The sequence below is a fragment of the Scyliorhinus torazame genome, chromosome 8 (assembly GCF_047496885.1).
Source record: "Scyliorhinus torazame isolate Kashiwa2021f chromosome 8, sScyTor2.1, whole genome shotgun sequence".
Lineage (NCBI taxonomy): Eukaryota > Metazoa > Chordata > Chondrichthyes > Carcharhiniformes > Scyliorhinidae > Scyliorhinus > Scyliorhinus torazame.
Window position 1 is genome coordinate 26,055,280 of NC_092714.1, and position 20,704 is coordinate 26,075,983.

Sequence of the window (20,704 nt, forward strand, 5' to 3'; positions counted from 1 at the left end):
AAAATGCTGGAAAATCTCAACAGGTCTGGCAGCATCTGATGGGAGAGAAAAGAGATAATGGGCGCGATTCTCCACTCCCACGCCGGTTGGGAGAATCGCCTGGGCCGCCAAAATTTCCGGGGACGCTGGTCCGACGCCGTCCCGCGATTCTCCCAAGCGGCGGGAACGGCCCGGTCGAGTTTCGCGGGCCGCAGACCGGAGAATCACCGGAGACACCCAAAATGGCGATTCTCTGGCACCCCCGCTATTGAGGCCCGGATGGGCCGAGTGGCCAGGCCAAAATGGCGGGTTCCCCCCCGGCGCCGTCCACACCTGGTCGCTGCAGTTGTGGGCGGTGCGTGAACGCTGGGTGGGCGGCCGCTGGGGGGGCGAGGGGGGATCCTGCACCGGGCTTCACCTGGAATGTGGGGTGGCCCGCGATCGGTGCCCACCGATCGTCGGGCCGTCCTCTCTGAAGGAGGACCTCCTTCCTTCCGCGGCCCCGCAAGATCCGTCCCTCATCTTCTTGCGGGGCGGATTTAGAGAGGACGACAACCACGCATGCGCGGGTTGGCGCCGGCCAACCCGCGCATGCGCGGATGACGCCCGTTATGCAGCACCGGCCGCGTCATCTATGCAGCGCTGCTTTTAGGCGGGCGACAAGGCCTGGCGCGTGTAGATGACGCGGCCCCGATCCTGGCACATTGTCAGGGCCTGAATCGGTCGGGACCGGGGCCGTTCCGCGGCGTCGTGAACCTCGACGGCGTTCACGACGGTGCGGCCACTTCGGCGTGGGAGTGGAGAATCCCGCCCAGAGTTTCGAGTCCAGAAAGGTCATCTGGACTCGAAACGTTCGCTCCTTTCTCTCCCAACAGATGCTGCCAGACCTGCTGAGATTTTCCAGCATTTTCTCTTTGGTTGCAGTAAATACAACTGGTTAACAATCATCTAACCCCTGGCCCCCACTTTAACTGCTCCACTCTCTTCCCACACACACAACACAGACAAGCACAGAGGGCGGGAGAGGGTGGGGGCAGAAAGGGTGAAAATAATAAGGATGAAAGTCAAAAGATAAGTCTTTGCTGCAACAGCAAAGACAAAAGAAAGGATAAATAAGGGAATGAACAAGGAATAATCAGGAAGGACTCATACAGCTCATTAAAACAGAACATGTCTGTGATTGAAATATTAGTATATTAAAGACAGTCTCACTAGAAATTTGCTCAGGAGTCTTCGAGTGCATGAGGAATGAGTGTTTTGGGCTTTCTTTTTCAAAGGGAAGAGTGCAGCGGAGAGAGAAAATCTTTGGAGTATCCCTAATTTTGCCATAAAAATCTGGACCGGGAATACCTGTTGAACCAGCAGAGGGACTACAGGGCTTGCCCGCGAGACGAGGGAGGGAGATTGCCGGTGTGACTCATCTTCACGAGAGAACTGCAGTTTCCACCTGGCTTTTGATTCATGGCTTGAATTTACGAGTGGGTCTTGTGAGTTACTCCCCACATTTTGAACGGGAGAAATTAAATTGAGGCGGTGGTGACACAGTCGTCCTTTCCCGACCGGTCCTGTTAAAAGTAGCTGCCGAGCTGCTTTAGCAGCTCTGTGGTGGCGGGTTGTGCTCTGCGATGGGGAGATGGTGTGAGATGAATGTTGACAGGACTTCGGGGGAGGAGCGCGGGCTCTCTCGCTCTCCCGCTCTCCCAGCGCACCACACAGCGGGGCAAGCACAAAACCGCTCCGTTTACACACCAAATTGGTTCCCATTTCACTCAGCAATGTAAACAATCAACAAGATGTATCCGAATAAAAATTCAAACTGCCTTTTTGCCCCCACACAAAAAAAAAACAAATTTGGGGCTCGCCGTCTGCCCCACAGCCTTGGCCATGGCACACTTGCTTGCTTGGCGCAGCACACTGGTTGAAAACCATTGTTTTAATAATAATCTTTATTAATGTCACAGGTAGGCTTACATTAACACTGCAATGAAGTTACTGCGAAAATTCCCTAGTCGCCACCCTCTGGCACCGAGGGAGAATTTAGAATGTCCAATTCACCAAACAAGCAATTATGTGAGGAAACTGGAGGAAACCCAGGCAGACACGGGGAGAAGGTGCAGACTCCGCACAGAAAGTGACCCAACCAGGAATCGAACCTGGGACCCTGGCGCTGTGAAGCAACAGTGCTAACCACTGTGCTACCGAGCTGCCCATCAAGGCCCATCCTTGTCCTTTTCCCCAACCATCTTGAATCTAATGGAGGTTTGATCACCATCTGCAAAATGTTCCCCCACTGATACTTCAACAATTTGTCTGGTTTCGATACCTGAAAAGTCCAGGACCTTGTAGGACCTTCTATCTGCTGCCTTTCAAAGTTCTCATAGAAGCGTTGTAAGAATTCTTCTCCCTCTAAATCTTTTACACTCATTACCCCTGGCGCTGTGAAGCAACAATGCTAACCACTGTGTTACCGTGCCACTCCTCAAGTCGTTAATTCCATCCATATATCAATTCTGTGTAAACTGACTTCAGTAGCTTTGTCACCTTTTATTTAATATCTGTAACAGTTTGTCCCGCTCAGGAATGTATCAGGTCCCATTATCAGAGTAAAATCTTATTACAGTTGGTGCCAGCAAGTCTCTACCTGAGGTACATTGCAGAGCCTTCATGGCTTTAGGCACATGGATCTCCTAGCAACTATCTCCGTTTTGTGGGTGAAGAGTCACCTTGACATTTTCTGCCTTTTAGCTTCGCTTAATTCAAGCCGATTCTTTAATATTTATTTTATGTTTAATATTTCCAGCTCAGATGCGTCACTGATTATTGCTTGCTTCATTTGCCAATTTAAAATTCAGTCTCAGTCTGCCTTTGGTTCTGTAGACCCCCCCGTATCTCGGTGGTGTATTTTTGTTGCGGCAAAGAGAATATGGGGTGGGGGGTGGCCGCCCTCTGGATTCTTGTAAAACACGATGAGAGGTTTGTGGAGGGATGTTGCTCGTACAATCAAAGGCGGAGATTTGTCCAAAACCCACGTAAACCGTCTGCTGATGTCGTGTGTACAATGTGTGAATGACCTTGGTTCAAGGTTATTCTAACATCACATCACGTGATGCTTAACCAGCAGCAATGTATTCTCTGATCCAAAACACCAGTCTTGCTGTTGTTCCAGTCATCCACAAAGCAAAGGTAATGGCTCAAAACCCTAAACTCGAACTCGAACTCTAACAGCACTGTAATAAGTCTTACAGCACCAGGTTAAAGTCCAACAGGTCTGTTTCGAGTCACTCGCTTTCGGAGCGCAGCTCCTTCATCATGAGGAACGGCGTCAACACTCTGCCGCGAGAACGGAGAATCCCGCCGTGATTCTTAGAATCACAGAGCTGGCTGTGACCCAGCCTGTGTCATCAGATACCACAAAGAAACATGGACGCTGACAACATTTTCCTGCCTTATTCCCCTCCTCACCCCTGAGTTCAGCCTCTTCCTGCTATCTGGCAGGATGAACAAGTTGCAGATAGTGTCATATGGATTTTCCTGCTTTCCAATCCACTTCTCTCACCCTTACATTCCCCTCTGACCTCTCAGACAATCACGGTCTGCCACCTGCTCACCCACAGCAGCCCAAGGAGGAAACAAGCGAGCAAGGATTAGACAGCACAGCACAGGCAAGGAGACCCCATCCATCACTTGTCCTGCCACTTAAAATAAAGAAATAATCTTTATTGTCACAAGTAGGCTTACATTAACACTGCAAAGACGTTACTGTGAAAAGCCCCTAGTCGCCACATTCCAGACCCTGTTTGGGTGCACAGAGGGAGAATTCAGAATTCTCAGCCGGTACGGGGAATTGAACCCGCGCTGCTGACCTTGCTCTGCAGCACAAACCAGCTGTCTAGCCCACTGAGCTAAACCAGCCTTCCATTTGCAGCCACCATCTCAGATACCGCACTACATGTACTTTGGACATCAGCGCGCAGTGATTCACAACGCAGGTTTATAACCTGGAGTGATTTACAAAGGCATAACCTGGACACAAGTGGTCCAAATTTGTCCTTTGGGTATCAGAACAGTCAGTTGGGCTTTGTGATGTTAGAATAGCCTTGAACCAAGGTCATTCACACATTGTACACACAAACAAATGGTCCTTCAAGCACCCTTTGATGTGTTGGGTGTTCTGGAGCACAACACTGGAAGTGGTGCAACTCTATTTTATTATAAGGTTAACTATATTAACATACTTGAACTATGGGTAAATGCAATACCAGCTTTAATTGTTGACCCTTGCCTAGTCCTAACCAGGTGATGCACTCAGCATATGGTGAATGTCTGTGTTGCAGGCTGTGAGCTCTGTGCTCCGAGCTGGCTGCTACTAGAATGAGCGGGAACTCTCCTGTCCCCTGTCTTTATAGTGCGTGTGCTCTCACTGGTGATTGGCTGCGGTGTTGTGTATGCTGATTGGTCCCACTGCATGTCCATCAGTGTGTGTGTCTGCACCATGATATTCTGGTGTATATTATGACATCCCCCCTTTTATATGAACAATATGTGCCTGCGTGACAATAAATATCATGCCGTGAATGGACCTGACTATGTGTGTGCGTGTTATTTACATGACTATGTACATGAGGCTAATCTATTTACACGGGAAGGTGCCTGGTGCAGAGAAATAGTGTGTCACACCAACAACGAAATGAACATTATATACAAACTACTGGAACAATGAAACAGGAGAACAGAACAGATCAAAGAGTCCAACATCGTAAAACTCATAAGTCAAGTCTCTGAGGTGGGTGACGAATTCTGGTTGACCGCCTCAAGGGTGGGTCAGGAGCCACCGGCTGAGGAACAGGCTGGGCCACGGCAGAGTGAGGAGGATGCAGAGTATTCGGAATCTCCACATAGTCCAGGTTGGGGACAACAGGAGGGCGTGGCACCTGTGGAGGATCACGTAGCGAGCGTGGAACGAGACGAAGGGCATGCCGATTGCGGCGGCGAATGGAACCATCTGGCAGATGAACCAGGAACGAGCAGGGAGATACCTGCTGAAGAACCACAGCAGTTGCAGACCAGCCACCCCCCGGAAGATGGATGCGGACGTTGTCATCCTGTGCCAGAGCAGGGAGATCAGTCGCCCGAGCGTCATGCACCGCCTTGTGTTGTACACGAGACTGTTGCGTCCGCTGAAGGACCAGAACGTGGTCGAGGTCTGGGACGTGAATGGACGGCACCGTGGTCCTGAGGGTGCGACCCATGAGCAGCTGGGCTGGCAACAGGCCCGTGGAGAGTGGGGCCAAACGATAGGCCAGCAAGGCGAGGTAGCAGTCGGATCCTGCATCGGCAGCCTTGCAGAGGAGCCGTATGATGATGTGGACGCCCTTTTCCTCTTTGCCACTGGATTGGGGGTGCAGCGGACTGGATGTCACATGCACAAAGTTGTACCTACTGGCAAAGTTGGACCATTCCTGGCTCGCGAAGCAGGGGCCATTGTGCGACATCACAATGAGTGGGATGCCGTGACGAGCAAAGGTCTCCTTGCAGGCACGGATGACCGCCGATGATGTGGTGTCGTGCCGGCGTACGACCTCTGGGTAGTTCAAAAAATAATCTACAATCAGAACATAGTCCCTGCCGAGCGCATGGAACAGGTCAACACCTACCTTAGACCAAGGGGACGTGACCAACTCATGGGGCTGTAGGGTCTCACATGGTTGGGCGGGCTGGAACCGCTGACAGATGGGGCAGTTGAGCACTGTGTTGGCGACGTCCTCATTGATGCCGGGCCAGTACACAGCCTCTCGGGCCCTCCATCGACACTTCTCCACGCCAAGATGGCCCTCGTGTAGCTGTTCCAAAACGAGCTGGCGCATGCTGTGCGGGATCACGATGCGGTCCAGCTTCAGGAGGACACCATCGACTACTGCCAGATCGTCTCTGATATTGTAGAACTGCGGGCATTGGCCCTTGAGCCACCCGTCCGTCATGTGGCGCATGACACGCTGTAGTAGGGGGTCAGCCGCAGTCTCGCAGCGAATGTGGATAAGGCGTTCATTCGTGGCCGGCAGATTGGAGGCCGTGAAGGCCACATGGGTGTCAACCTGGCAGACAAACCCCTCTGGGTCACACGGCGTGTTGACTGCCCTGGACAGAGCGTCGGCTATGATCAGGTCCTTGCCCGGGGTGTATAGGAGCTGGAAATCGTACCGCCGGAGTTTAAGCAGAATGCGCTGGAGGCGAGGCGTCACATCATTCAGGTCTTTTTGTATAATGTTGACCAGCGGGCGATGGTCGGTCTCAACAGTGAATTGGGGGAGGCCGTACACGTATTCATGAAATTTGTCGACCCCAGTCAACAGACACTCCTTTTCGATCTGCGCGTAGCGCTGTTCCGTGGGGGTCATCTGCAACGGGGCTCATGATGATGACTCATCGTGTTGCAGGGGCACCGCCCCAATGCCGGATTGGCTGGCATCCGTTGAAACTTTTGTTTCCTTCGTGGGATCAAAAAATACCAATACCAGGGCCGTGGTAAGCTTGGTCTTAAGCTCCTCCCATTCGTGCTCGTGGGCGGGAAGCCATTGGAAGTCTGTCGTCTTCCTGACCGAGTTCCGGAGAGCTGTGGTATAGGAGATGAGGTTGGGGATGAACTTCCCCAGGAAGTTGACCATGCCCAAAAATCAGAGGACCGCCTTCTTATCCGCTGGCTTCTGCATGGCCGTGATGGCTGCCACCTTGTCCGCATCCGGCCGCACACCCAACCGGGAGATGTAGTTCCGTCTTGAGTTCCGTCTGGCCGAAGGAACATTTGGCTCTGTTGAGGCGAAGGCCTTGGTCCCGTATTCGTTTGAAAACGTGCTGGAGGCGAATGATATGCTCCTGCGGGGTGGTGGACCAAATGATGATGTCGTCAACATAGACGCGCACACCCTCAATGCCCTCCATCATTTGCTCCATGATCCGGTGGAATACTTCTGATGCCGATATAATCCCAGACGGCATCCTGTTGTAGCAGAATCTGCCGAACGGGGTATTAAAGGTACACAGCTTTCTGCTGGACCTGTCTAGTTGAATTTGCCAGAATCCTTTCGAGGCGTCAAGTTTGGTGAAGATGTTGGCCCGAGCCATCTCGCACGTGATCTCCTTGCATCTGCGGATAGGGTAATGCTCCTTCATTATGTTGCGATTCAGATCCTTTGGGTCAATGCAGACCCGGAGCTCGCCGGAGGGCTTCTTTACGCACACCATGGAACTGACCCAGTCGGTTGGTTCCGTCACTCTGGAGAGCACTCCTTGGTCCTGGAGGTCCTGCAGCTGCTGCTTGAGGCGGTCCTTGAGGGGTGCTGGGACTCTGCGAGGTGCATGAACCACAGGCGTGGCGTCTTGTTTGAGCAGGATTTTGTAAGTGTATGGAAGTGTGCCCATGCCTTCGAAAACGTCGCGGTGCTGGTCGATGATGGCATTGAGTTGCACCCTGAAGTCTACATCCTGGAAGGCAGACGTGTCCTCTGGAGAGAGAGAGTGTACTCGTTGAACAAGGTTCAGGAGTTTGCACGCCTGTGTGCCTAGCAGAGAGTCCTTCGAGGGCCCACGATCTCGAAGGGAAGGATGGCGTTTTGCGAGTTGTGCGTCACTTCGAGTTGGCATGAACCGGTAGAAGGAATGACGTTGCCATTGTAGTCCACTAGTTAGCAGGTCGACGGAAGAATGGTTAGTTTAACCCAACGGTCTGAAAGGCTGACCACGCCAGGAGATTAGCGGAAGCACCAGTGTCCAGGCGGAATTGTATCTGGGATTGGTTGACCGTCAGGGTGGCACACCACTCGTCGTCTGGATCAATGCTGTGCACCGACAGCGGCTGGTGGTTTTGATTCGGGGACAGCCTGTTCTTTGTTATAACAGCGACTCGAAAAGGCTCCTTCGGGTCCTCGGTGTCACTGGTCTGTGGGAAGTCGGAATCGGACTCGGTTTGGGGGTAGGTAACTGCTTGTTGCAGGGTTCTTCGGAGGTTTATTTCATTTCCTGGTTCAATTTGAGGCATTGTGCTGTCATTCCAGGTGAAGGAAGGTTGTTTTACAGCTTTTAAAGATTTTTTCTTTGAATGTGCGTGGTCCGGGGCCTCTGACGTCATGACGCGCATGACGTAGCACGTAGGAGGCGTTTGCACATGTGCAGATCGCGGTTCCTTTACTGATGGCCGTTTTTGTGATTGCGCATGCGTGGCGTCGCGCAACTGCGCAAGTGCAGTCCCTTTAGAAAGATGGCCGCCGACCAAAATCGTTCTCAGCTCCGGGATTTCGACCTCGAGGTGAGTACTGGCGCTTCTCTTACCTTTCCTTGCTGGTTGGAGTGTGTTTTCCTCACAGTATTTGCAGAATTTGTCCAGGACTGCCTGGAAGTCGCTCCTGTTTTGCCCCTTGGAGAACGTGAATTTTTAAAAGATTTCTTCTGCTCTGGCACCGGCGATGGTGAGGAGAAGATCTGTTTTTTCAGGATTGGCCAGGTCTTCTAGTTCGGCTGCCAGCAGGAAGATTTCAAACTATTGCCGGAATGCACGCTAGTTTTTGCGGCGATCGCCGTGGCACTGGAGCTGCTGCGGAACCCGGATCTTGAACATCTTGCCTGGGTATCGTTGCTGGTTGTCACTGTACGCTGAGGGGCCGGCGATGCGAAGCGGCGGCGGCGGGTTGATGTTCTCCATACTTCAGGATGCCGGAATGCTGATTAGTTTCAGGTGTGCTAGTATGCAACCATTCCATGATGTGTTGGGTGTTCTGGATCACAAACAGGTCACCAACACTGGAAGTGGTGCAACTCTATTTTATTATAAGGTTAACTATATTAACATACTAGAACTGTGGGTAAATGCAATACCAGCTTTAACTGTTGACCCTTGCCTAGTCCTAACCAGGTGATGCACTCAGCACATTTGGAATGTCTGTGTTGCAGGCTGTGAGCTCTGTGCTCCGAGCTGGCTGCTACTAGAATGAGCGGGAACTCTCCTGTCCCCTGTCTTCATAGTGCGTGTGCTCTCACTGGTGATTGGCTGTGGTGTTGTGTATGCTGATTGGTCCCACTGCATGTCCATCAGTGTGTGTGTGTGTCTGCACCATAATATACTGGTGTATATAATGACACCCTTTACCCTGAAAAGCACTGCACAGGTTATGTCGTATGTGATGCTACCCCTAAATTTTTCAGTGATTATTGGACTTGGATTATCGCCAGTTAAAAAAAAATTCAGTTAAAAAAAGTCAAGCTCTTCTCTACTTTGGTTTTATCAAAAGTTATGTTTCATGATTCAATGGTTCACACAAGCATCAGTCTAATAAATGTGAAGTAACATTCGTATCACATAAACTCCAGACAATGGTCACCTCCAACAAGCGAGAATCTAACCATCTCCCTTTGATGATTAATAGCATTACTATGGCTAATCTCCCTCATAAAATCACTAGGGACTTAACATTGAGCAGGAATGGAACCCGATCAGCCTTTTAAAGACAGATGTTACAAAGCAGGTTAGAGGCTAGGAATTCTGCAGCAAGTAACCCGCCTCCTGGCTCCCCAAAGCCTGTCCACCATCTAATTTACAAAGCAGAAGACAGGAGTAGAATGGAATACTCACCATTTGCCTGATCAAGTGCAGCTCCAAGAACACACAAGAAACGCAAGCAGACTTCAGCTATGAAGAGAGGCTGGTTAGGCTGGGGTTCTTTTCCTTAGAATAAATAGGTGCAGACAAGATGGGCCAAAGGGACCATTTCTGTGCTGTAAAAGCTCTACGGGCGGAATTCTCCCCTACCCGGCGGGGCGGGGGTCCCGGCGGGACGGAGTGGCGCGAACCACTCCGGCGTCGGGCCGCCCCAAAGGTGCGGAATCCTCCGCATATTCAGGGGCCAGGCCCGCCCTGGAGTGGTTTGTGCCCCGCCGGCCGGCGGAAAAGGGGCTTGGCGCCATGCCAACCGGCGCCAAAGGGCCTCCACCGGCCGGCGCGGGTTGGCGCATGCGCGGGAGCGCCAGCGCGTGCTGGCATCATCCCTGCGCATGCGCAGAGGGCTTCGTTTCCACGCCGGGAATGGCGGACCGGTACAGCCTCCGGTGCGGAAAGGATAGAGTGTCCCCACGGCACAGGCCCGCCTGCGGATCGTGAGCCCCGATTGCAGGCCAGGCCACCGTGGGGGCAACTCCCGGGGCCAGATCCCCCCACGCCCCCCGAAGAACCCCGCAGCCCTCTCACTCCACCAGGTCCCGCTGGTAAGGGACCTATTCCAATTTACGCCGGCGGGACTGGCGGGCGGGACTTCGGCCCATCGCAGGCCGGCGAATTTGGGCTGCCCCGGCACCCATTGAGTGGCGCCGGACCCCGCCATTCTCCGAGGCAGGCGTCGCGACTCACACCGGGCCGATTTTTGGGGGGCCAGAGAATTAGGAGGACGGCGGGGGCGGGATGCACGCTGACCCCCGGCGATTCTCCGACCCGGCGGGGGGTCGGTGAATCCCGCCCTATGACTCTACCATCCAGGCCAAAGCAACCGACTTCATCAGCCACCTGTCTGCTATTTTAAACAAATCCCCAGTACTCTTGCACATTAACAGATGTGTACACCACCTGCAAGACGAACTGCATAACTTTGCATAACTCCTTTGACAACACCTATCAAACCAATGATCTCTATCACTGGGAAGAACAAGCGCCATAGGGATATGGGAACACCAACGCCTGCAAATTTCCATCTCAGTCATTTACTATCCTGACTTAGAAATATTTGTTGTTCCTTCATGGTCACTGCGTCAAAACCTTGGGACCCCTCCCGAACAGCACTGTGAGTGTTCGTACACCACATTCTAAATTATTAGATTACCGATGAGAATATGAATTATTAAAATCGAATTTTATTCGGAACTTGTCTTCGGGGTATAGTAAAGTAGGAAAACAGTGGGAGCGCTAATCAGTTGACATTCACCTCCAGTGGGGGAACAGTCTCCCAAGTGGAGAATCTCGCCCAATAAAAAGTACATTACATAAATGTGTAATAACACCAGGTTAAAGTCCAACAGGTTTGTTTCGATGTCACTAGCTTTCGGAGCGCTGATCCTGCCTCAGGTGAATGAAGAGGTCTGATCCAGAAACATATATATAGACAAATTCAAAGATGCCAAACAATGCTTGGAATGCGAGCATTAGCAGGTGATTAAATCTTTACAGATCCAGAGATGGGGTAACCCCAGGTTAAAGAGGTGTGAATTGTGTCAAGCCAGGACAGTTGGTAGGATTTTGCAGGCCAGATGGTGGGGGATGAACGTAATGCGACATGAATCCCAGGTCCCGGTTGAGGCCGCACTCATGTGTGCGGAACTTGGCTATATGTTTCTGCTCGATGATTCTGCATTGTCGCGCGTCCTGAAGGCCGCCTTGGAGAACGCTTACCCGGAGATCAGAGGCTGAATGCCCTTGACTGCTGAAGTGTTCCCTGACTGGAAGGGAACACTCCTGCCTGGTGATTGTCGCGCGATGTCCGTTCATTCATTGTCGTAGCGTCTGCATGGTCTCGCCAATGTACCACGCTTTGGGACATCCTTTCCTGCAGCGCATGAGGTACACAACGTTGGACGAGTCACACGAGTATGTACCATGTACCTGGTGGGTGGTGTTCTCACGTGTAATGGTGGTATCCATGTCGATGATCTGGCACGTCTTGCAGTGATTGCCATGGCAGGGTTGTGTGGTGCCGTGGTCACTGTTCTGAAGGCTGGGTAGTTTGCTGCAAACAATAGTTTGTTTGAGATTGCGCGGTTGTTTGAAGGCAAGTAGTGGGGGTATGGCGATGACCTTGGCAAGATGTTCATCTTCATCGATGACATGTTGAAGGCTGTGAAGAAGATGTCGTAGTTTCTCCGCTCCGGGAAAGTACTGGACGACGAAGGGTATTCTGTCGCTTGTGTCCCGTGTTTTTCTTCTGAGGAGGTCGGTGCGGTTTTTTGCTGTGACGCGTTGGAACTGTCGATCGATGAGTCGAGCGCCATATCCCGTTCGTACGAGGGCATCTTTCAACGTCTGTAGATGTTTATTACGCTCCTCCTCGCCTGAGCAGATCCTGTGTATACGGAGAGTTTGTCCATAGGGGATGGCTTCTTGAATGTGTTTAGGGTGGAAGCTGGAGAAGTGGAGCATCGTGAGGTTATCCGTGGGCTTGCGGTAAAGCGAAGTGCTGAGGTGACCGTCCTTGATGGAGACGAGTGTGTCCAAGAATGCAACTGATTTTGGAGAGTAGTCCATGGTGAGTCTGATGGTTGGATGGAACTTATTGATGTCATCGTGTAGTCGTTTTAGTGATTCTTCACCGTGGGTCCAAAGGAAAAAAATGTCATCGATGTATCTGGTGTATAACGTCGGTTGAAGGTCCTGTGCGGTGAGTAGGTCTTGTTCAAACTTGTGCATGAAGATGTTGGCATATTGGGGTGCGGAATTGGTCCCCATGGCTGTTCCGTGTGTCTGGATGAAGAACTTGTTGTCGAAGGTGAAGACGTTGTGATCCAGAGTGAAGCGGATGAGTTGCAGAATTGCGCCTGGTGATTGGCAGTTGTCGGTGTTGAGTACTGAGGCTGTTGCAGCAATGCCGTCGTCATGAAGGATGCTGGTGTAGAGTGCCGAGACGTCCATTGTGACGAGGAATGTTCCTGGTTCAACTGGTCCATGGGTACTGAGTTTCTGTAGGAAGTCCGTCGTGTCGCGACAGAAGCTGGGCGTACCTTGTATGATGGGTTTCAAGATTCCCTCGATGTAGCCAGAGAGGTTTTCACACAGGGTCCCATTGCCTGAAATGATAGGATGGCCTGGTGTGTCGACCTTGTGTATTTTCGGGAGGCAGTAGAGATCTCCAATGCGGGGAGTACGTGGGATGAGAGCACGTAGGGTGCTCTGAAGATCTGGATCCAAGGTCTTGATCAGTCTGTTAAGTTGGCGGATGTGTTCCTTGGTCGGATCTGCGGGTAACTGTCTGTAGTGTTCTTGGTTGTTACCGACAACTCAACAACCAAGAACACTACAGACAGTTACCCGCAGATCCGACCAAGGAACACATCTGCCAACTTAACAGATTGATCAAGACCTTGGATCCAGATCTTCAGAGCACCCTACGTGCTCTCATCCCACGTACTCCCCGCATTGGAGATCTCTACTGCCTCCTGAAAATACACAAGGCCAACACACCAGGCCGCCCAATCGTTTCAGGCAATGGGACCCTGTGTGAGAACCTCTCTGGCTACATCGAGGGAATCTTCAAACCCATTGTACAAGGTACGCCCAGCTTCTGTCGCGACACGACGGACTTCCTACAGAAACTCAGCACCCATGGACCAGTTGAAACAGGAACATTCCTCGTCACTATGGACGTCTCGGCACTCTATACCAGCATCCCCTATGATGACGGCATTGCTGCAACAGCCTCAGTACTCAACGCCGACAACTGCCAATCTCCAGACGCAATTCTGCAACTCATCCGCTTCATTCTGGATCACAACGTCTTCACCTTCGACAACAAGTTCTTCATCCAGACGCACGGAACAGCCATGGGGACCAAATTTGCACCCCAATATGCCAACATCTTCATGCACAAGTTTGAACAAGACCTACTCACCGCACAGGACCTTCAACCGACGTTATACACCAGATACATTGATGACATTTTTTCCTTTGGACCCACGGCGAAGAATCACTGAAACGACTACACAATGACATCAATAAGTTCCATCCAACCATCAGACTCACCATGGACGACTCTCCAAAATCAGTTGCATTCTTGGACACACTCGTCTCCATCAAGGACGGTCACCTCAGCACTTCGCTTTACCGCAAGCCCACAGATAACCTCACGATGCTCCACTTCTCCAGCTTCCACCCTAAACACATTCAAGAAGTCATCCCCTATGGACAAGTTGTCCGTATACACAGGATCTGCTCAGACAAAGAGGAGCGTAACAGACATCTACAGATGTTGAAAGATGCCCTCGTACGAACGGGATATGGCGCTCGACTCATCGATCGACAGTTCCAATGCGCCACAGCAAAATACCGTACCGACCTCCTCAGAAGAAAAACACGGGACACAACCGACAGAATACCCTTCGTCGTCCAGTACTTTCCCGGAGCGGAGAAACTACGACATCTTCTTCACAGCCTTCAACATGTCATCGATGAAGATGAACATCTTGCCAAGGTCCCCCCCACCCCCCCCACTACTTGCCTTCAAACAACCGCGCAACCTCAAACAAACCATTGTTTGCAGCAAACTACCCAGCCTTCAGAACAGTGACCACGACACCACACAACCCTGCCATGGCAATCACTGCAAGACGTGCCAGATCATCGACATGGATACCACCATTACACGTGAGAACACCACCCACCAGGTACGCGGTACATACTCAGGTGACTCGGCCAATGTTGTCTACCTCATACGCTGCAGGAAAGGATGTCCCGAAGCGTGTTACATTGGTGAGACCATGCAGACGCTGCGACAACGAATGAACGGACATCGCGCGACAATCACCAGGCAGGAATGTTCCCTTCCAGTCGGGGAACACTTCAGCAGTCAAGGGCATTCAGCCTCTGATCTCCGGGTAAGCGTTCTCCAAGGCGGCCTTCAGGACGCGCGACAACGCAGAATCGCCGAGCAGAAACTTATAGCCAAGTTCCGCACACATGAGTGCGGCCTCAACCGGGACCTGGGATTCATGTCGCATTACATTCATCCCCCACCATCTGGCCTGCAAAATCCTACCAACTGTCCTGGCTTGACACAATTCACACCTCTTTAACCTGGGGTTACCCCATCTCTGGACCTGTAAAGATTTAATCACCTGCTAATGCTCGCATTCCAAGCATTGTCTGGCATCTTTGAATTTGTCTATATATGTGTTTCTGGAACAGACCTCTTCATTCACCTGAGGAAGGAGCAGCGCTCCGAAAGCTAGTGACATCGAAACAAACCTGTTGGACTTTAACCTGGTGTTGTAAGACTTCTTACTATAAATATGTAAGGTTAACAATATCCACATGAACTATTTCTGGCTGCTGAAGAAAAGCATTATCACATGACAGGACTGAAGATGATTGGGGAGAGGGAAGTGTTAATTGGATAAGGACCAGAATGAAGGAAGCACAAAGCCAAGAACCAACAGTAGAGGCGACGAGGGGAAGCGAGAGAGAGAAAAAGAGAGAGAGAGAGCGAGAGAGAGAGAGCGAGAGAGAGTGCGAGAGGGAGAGAGAGAGAGAGAGAGAGAGCGAGAGAGACAGAGAAGAGTCTCAAAATCCCTACAGTGCAGAAGAAGGCCATTGGGCCCATCGAGCCTGCACTGGCCCTCTGAAAGAGCATCCCGCCCCCACAACTCCACCTAACGTTTGGACACTAAGGGGTAATTTAACATGGCCAATCCACCTAACCTCCACATCTTTGGACCATGGCAGGAAACCGGAGCACCCGGAGAAAACCCACGCAGACACGGGGAGGAATGCAAACCACACAGACAGTCGCCCGAGGCTGGAATCGAACCAGGGTCCCTGGCGCTATGAGGCAGCAGTGCTAACCACTGTGCCACCGTGCTGCCCCGTCACCATCTGCCTCCTGTCCAGTCGCAGACTTATAAATGAATTTTAAAACAACAGCCACAGTACCCATGTTAGACTAAAAATTATTGCCCGACTTTCTTGCCATAGCTTCTTGAAAACTTAATAAACCCATTAAAATGGTCTCAGAAGTGACCTTTTTGTCAATCCCACCCCATTACAATGAGGTGGGCGAATACCCCAAAAAAGAACAACATGGACTGCAGCAGGTCAGGTAGATTGCTCACTGTCACCTCAAGGGCAATTAGGGAAGGGCACAAAATGCCGATGTTTCCATTGATGCCAAAGTCCTTTAAATGAAAAGTTGCACATACAACCTTATATCAGGGCTGCAGATTTCTGGAGTGCTTGCAGATTTTTTCTTGCCTGCTGTTTCCTTCGAAAAGACTCTTTGGGATCTGTGCTGCAAACTGCCTTCTTTTATCTCCTTTTTATACTGTTCTTGCTCGGGGGCGGGGGCGGGGGGGGGGGGGGCAGGTTTAAGGGCAGATCACACTTTAATAATCAAATAATGTTGCCAGGCGTTCAACGTGGAACTTATTCTGTGCGTCACTCAATTTCTGACATCATGCTGAACCAGCTAACGTTCTTTCTCTTCCTTGCCTGGACATGATTTGATTTCCTGTTGCTTTCTCACCATCCCTCTCGTCTTCAACAACACTGTGCAAATTTAACAAGAAAAATTTAGAGTACCCAATTCATTTTTTCCAATCAAGGGGCAATTTAGCGTGGCCAACCCACCTAGTTTTCGCATTTTTGGGTTGTGGGGGCGAAACCCACGCAAACACGGGGAGAATGCGCAAACTCCACACGGACGGTGACCCAGAGCCTGGATCGAACCTGGGACCTCGGCGCCGTGAGGCACACTGTGCTAATTTTATCAATCTTGAAACAGGGTAGGAGGAAGGAATTCTCAAATCTCAAACCATTCTTCAGTGCTGAATATTAGTGAGTGTGGTGATTCCTGGGGTGGGATGCAAAACCTAGACCTTAGGGGCCTAGGGCATATCCACAACACTATGGGGCAAATGGCTGTGCTGGGCGTGGTATAACTATCAGCATTACAAGGGTTAATGTAGTACCATGAATAGCCACTAGCGGGAGCTGCAGATACTACTATATAAAGCAGTGATGCTAGATCTCAGGGGTGGAGGCAGCTAGTGAAGGTCATAGGAGCAGTTAGTGTGAGAAGGTTAGATTATAGTCTATACCAGTTAGTGAGGTTAGCAGTAGGTGAGCGTAGTTAGATGTTATAGATAGATGTTTCAGTAAGAGTAGAGAAGGCGGTAAAAGAGGTGGAGGAGTAGCATTGTTAATCAAGGATAGTTTAACGGCTGCAGAAAGGCAGTTTGAAGGGGATCTGCCCACTGAGGTAATATGGGCCGAAGTTAGAAATAGGGAAGGAGCTGTCACATTGTTAGGAGTTTTCTATAGGCCCCCAAATAGTAATAGAGATGTGGAGGAAGAAATTGCAAAACAGATTATGGATAGATGTGTAGGTCTCAGGGTAGTTGCCATGGGTGACTTTAACTTTCCAAGTATTGATTAGAACCTCTATAGGTCAAACAGTTCGGATGGGGCAGTTTTTGTACAGTGTGTGTAGGAGGGTTTCCTGACACAATATGTGGATAGGCTGACAAGAGGGGGGTTCACATTGGATTTGGTACTGGGTAATGAACCGGGCCAAGTGTTAGATTTGTTTGTGGGAGAGCACTTTGGAGATAGTGACCACAATTCAGTGTCTTTCACTATTGCAATGGAGAGGGATAGGGCCATACGGCAGGGCAAGGTTTATAATTGGGGGAGGGGTAATTATGATGTGATTAGGCAAGAATTATGGAGCATAGGATGGGAACAGAAACTGTCAGGGAAAGGCACAAATGAAAAGTGGAGCTTGTTCAAGGAACAAATACTGCATGTCCTTGATAGGCATGTCCCTGTCAGGCAGGGAGGAAATGGCCGTGTGAGGGAAGCATGGTTCACAAAAGATGTTGAATGTCTTGTCAAGAGGAAAAAGGAAGAGTATGTAAGGACGAGAAAACAAGGTTCAGTAGGGTCGCTTGAGGGTTACAAGGTAGCAAGGAATGAGCTGACAAAGGGCTTAGGAGAGCTAGGAGGGGGCATGAGAAGTCCTTGGCGGGTTGGATAAAGGAAAACCGCAAGGCTTTTTACTCTTATGTGAGAAATAAAAGAATGACCAGGGTGAGGGTAGGGCCGGTCAACGACAGTAGTGGGAACTTGTGCATGGAGTCAGAAGAAATAGGAGAGGCGTTGAATGAATACTTTTCTTCAGTGTTCACAAAGGAGAGGGGCCATGTTTTTGAGGACGAGAGTGTGATTCAGGTGGGTAGGCTGGAGGAAGTAGATATTCTGAGGAATGATGTATTAGCAATTTTGAAAAACCTGAGGGTCGACAAGTCCCCTGGGCCAGATGGGATATACCCAAGGATTCTTTGGGAGGCAAGGGATGAGATTGCAAGGCCTTTGGGTTTGATCTTTGGGTCCTCGCTGTCCACAGGGATAGTGCCAGAGGACTGGAGAGTGGTGAATGTTGTTCCTCTGTTCAAGAAAGGGAACAGGAATGACCCTGGTAATTATAGGCCAGTTAGTCTTACTTCGGTGGTCGGGAAGATAATGGAAAAGGTCCTGAAGGATAGGATTTATGACCATTTGGAAAGATGTAACTTAATCCGGAATAGTCAACACGGATTTGTGAAGGGTAGGTCTTGTCTCTCAAATTTGATTGAATTCTTTGAGGAGGTAACTAAGTGTGTAGATGAAGGTAGAGCAGTTGATGTCGTATACATGGATTTTAGTAATTCGTTTGATAAGGTTCCCCATGGTCGGCTCATGAACAAAGTAAGGAGGTGTGAGATAGAGGGAAATTTGGCCAATTGGATAAGTAACTGGTGGTGGTGGATGGAAAATTTTCAGACTGGAGACCAGTTACCAGCGGTGCACAACAGGGATCAGTGCTGGGTCCTCTGCTATTTGTGATTTTTATCAATGAATTGGAGGAGTGGGCTGAAGGGTGGGTCAGTAAATTTGTTGATGACACCAAGATTGGTGGAGTAGTGGATGAGGTGGAGGGCTGTTGTAGGCTGCAAAGAGACATTGATAGGATGCAGAGCTGGGCCGAAAAATGGCAGATGGAGTTTAACCCTGATAAGTGCGAGGTGATTCATTTTGGCCTACAGCCATACTAGTCTGAAAACGCCCGATCTCGTCTGATTTCGGAAGCTAAGCAGACTCAGGCCTGGTTAGTACTTGCAGGGGCTGTTTAGCACAGGGCTAAATCGCTGGCTTTGAAAGTAGATCAAGGCAGGCCAGCAGCAAGGTTCAATTCCCGTAACAGCCTCCCTGAACAGGTGCCGGAACGTGGCGACTAGGGGCTTTTCACAGAAACTTCATTTGAAGCCTACTTGTGACAATAAGCGATTTTCATTTCATTTCATTTTTGGTAGAAAAAATTTGAATGCGGATTACAGGGTCAACGGCAGGGGAGGAATGTGGAGGAACAGAGAGATCTTGGGGTTCATGTCCACAGATCTCTGAAGGTTGCCACTCAAGTGTATAGAACTGTGAAGAAGGCTTATAGTGTGTTAGCGTTTATTAACAGGGGGCTTGAGTTTAAGAGCCGTGGGGTTATGCTGTAACTATACATGACCCTGGTGAGACCACATTTGGAGTGTTGTGTGCAGTTCTGGTCACCTCATTATAGGAAGGATGTGGAAGCATTGGAAAGGGTGCAAAGGAGATTTACCAGGATGCTGCCTGGTTTGCAGGATAAGTCTTATGAGGAAAGGTTGAGGGAGCTAGGGCTTTTCTCTTTGGAGCAGAGGAGGATGAGAGGCGACTTAATAGAGGTTTATAAGATAAGAGGGGGATAGATAGACTGGACGTTCAGAGACTATTTCCTCAGGTGGATGTTGCTGTTACAAGGGGACATAACTATAAGATTCAGGGTGGGAGATATAGGAGGGATGTCCGAGGTAGGTTCTTTACTCAGAGAGTGGTTAGGGTGTGGAATGGACTGCCTGCTGTGATAGTGGAGTTGGACACTTTAGGAACTTTCAAGTGGTTATTGGATAGGCACATGGAGCACACCAGAATGACAGGGAGTGGGATAGCTTGATCTTGGTTTCGGACAATGCTCGGCACAACATCGAGGGCTGAAGGGCCTGTTCTGTGCTGTACTGTTCTATGTTCTATGTTATTAATCAATATTGACCCAGTTTAGTAATGTAATTAAAATCATACCTTTGTTTAAATAAAAGCTATACTGTGGTCTTTGTGGAACACTGCACCAACCATCCTGAATAAGCAACGCAAAGACCATCACATGGTATGAGGAGTCTATTCCTTGAAATAAACAGTAATGAGATTAGTGTAGAATAGCATTGGAGATTAAAGAAAGAAATCCAGAAGCTACAACTCAGAAACAAATCTAGTAAAGACTGATCAGAAGATGGAAGGTCTCAAGAAGCCTGACCACTCCAAGACACACGGTAAACTATGCCAGAACTGGTCTTTCTTTAAGCGACAATTCAAAGTCTTTATTTCAGACTCCGCGCTAGAAAATGCATTAGACCAACGTAAAATAGCTCTCCTGCTAAATTTGGCTGGACCACACGCATTGGAATTATTCAATTCATTTGAATTCAGTGCAAATGAGACAAACGTAAATACAGCATGGTGCTACAGAGATGTTCGATTGCGAAAAAAGTCTATGAGCGCTACATGCTAAACAAATGGCTACAGTTCAGAGGAGAGTTTATAGATTCAGAAGTTACAGATCTTAAGCTGCGAGCGCAGTCCAGTAATTTTGCCTCAGGCTCCAAGTCTATGGATAAAGTTGTGTTCGGAATCAACGGAGAACGGGTGCGTGAGAAAAAATTCAGAAGACCGGTTTAGTCGATTGAAGACGCTATGAACATTTGCAAGGCCAGCGAGCAGGCATCAAGCGAACATGCCGAATTCGTGGCTAAGGAAAAGAGTGCGTAATCGATAAACGTTGCTGACGCCATTAATGCCGTGCGCAGCAAAGTGTTCTGGGCCAGGGTTTAGAAAACTCCAAAGTATATCATGGAGTTCACCTGACCTACA

General features: G+C 50.0%; 1 protein-coding gene across 5 annotated transcripts in view; it reads right to left on the reverse strand.

Annotated features, from left to right (window-relative positions):
- Positions 1 to 20,704, reverse strand: part of LOC140427697 (interferon-induced GTP-binding protein Mx3-like) — an 85,348-nt gene that overhangs the window by 59,621 nt on the left and 5,023 nt on the right. For 2 of the 5 annotated variants that reach the window (XM_072513210.1, XM_072513205.1), the window contains exon 1: positions 15,916 to 16,013. The exons of 1 other annotated variant lie outside the window; for it this stretch is intronic. The gene's annotated coding sequence lies outside the window, so the exon portion shown is untranslated. Of the gene's footprint in view, positions 1 to 2,302; positions 2,467 to 15,912; positions 16,014 to 20,704 lie in introns of those variants that run through there. 2 more of the 5 variants (XM_072513206.1, XM_072513209.1) reach the window with 2 other exon arrangements.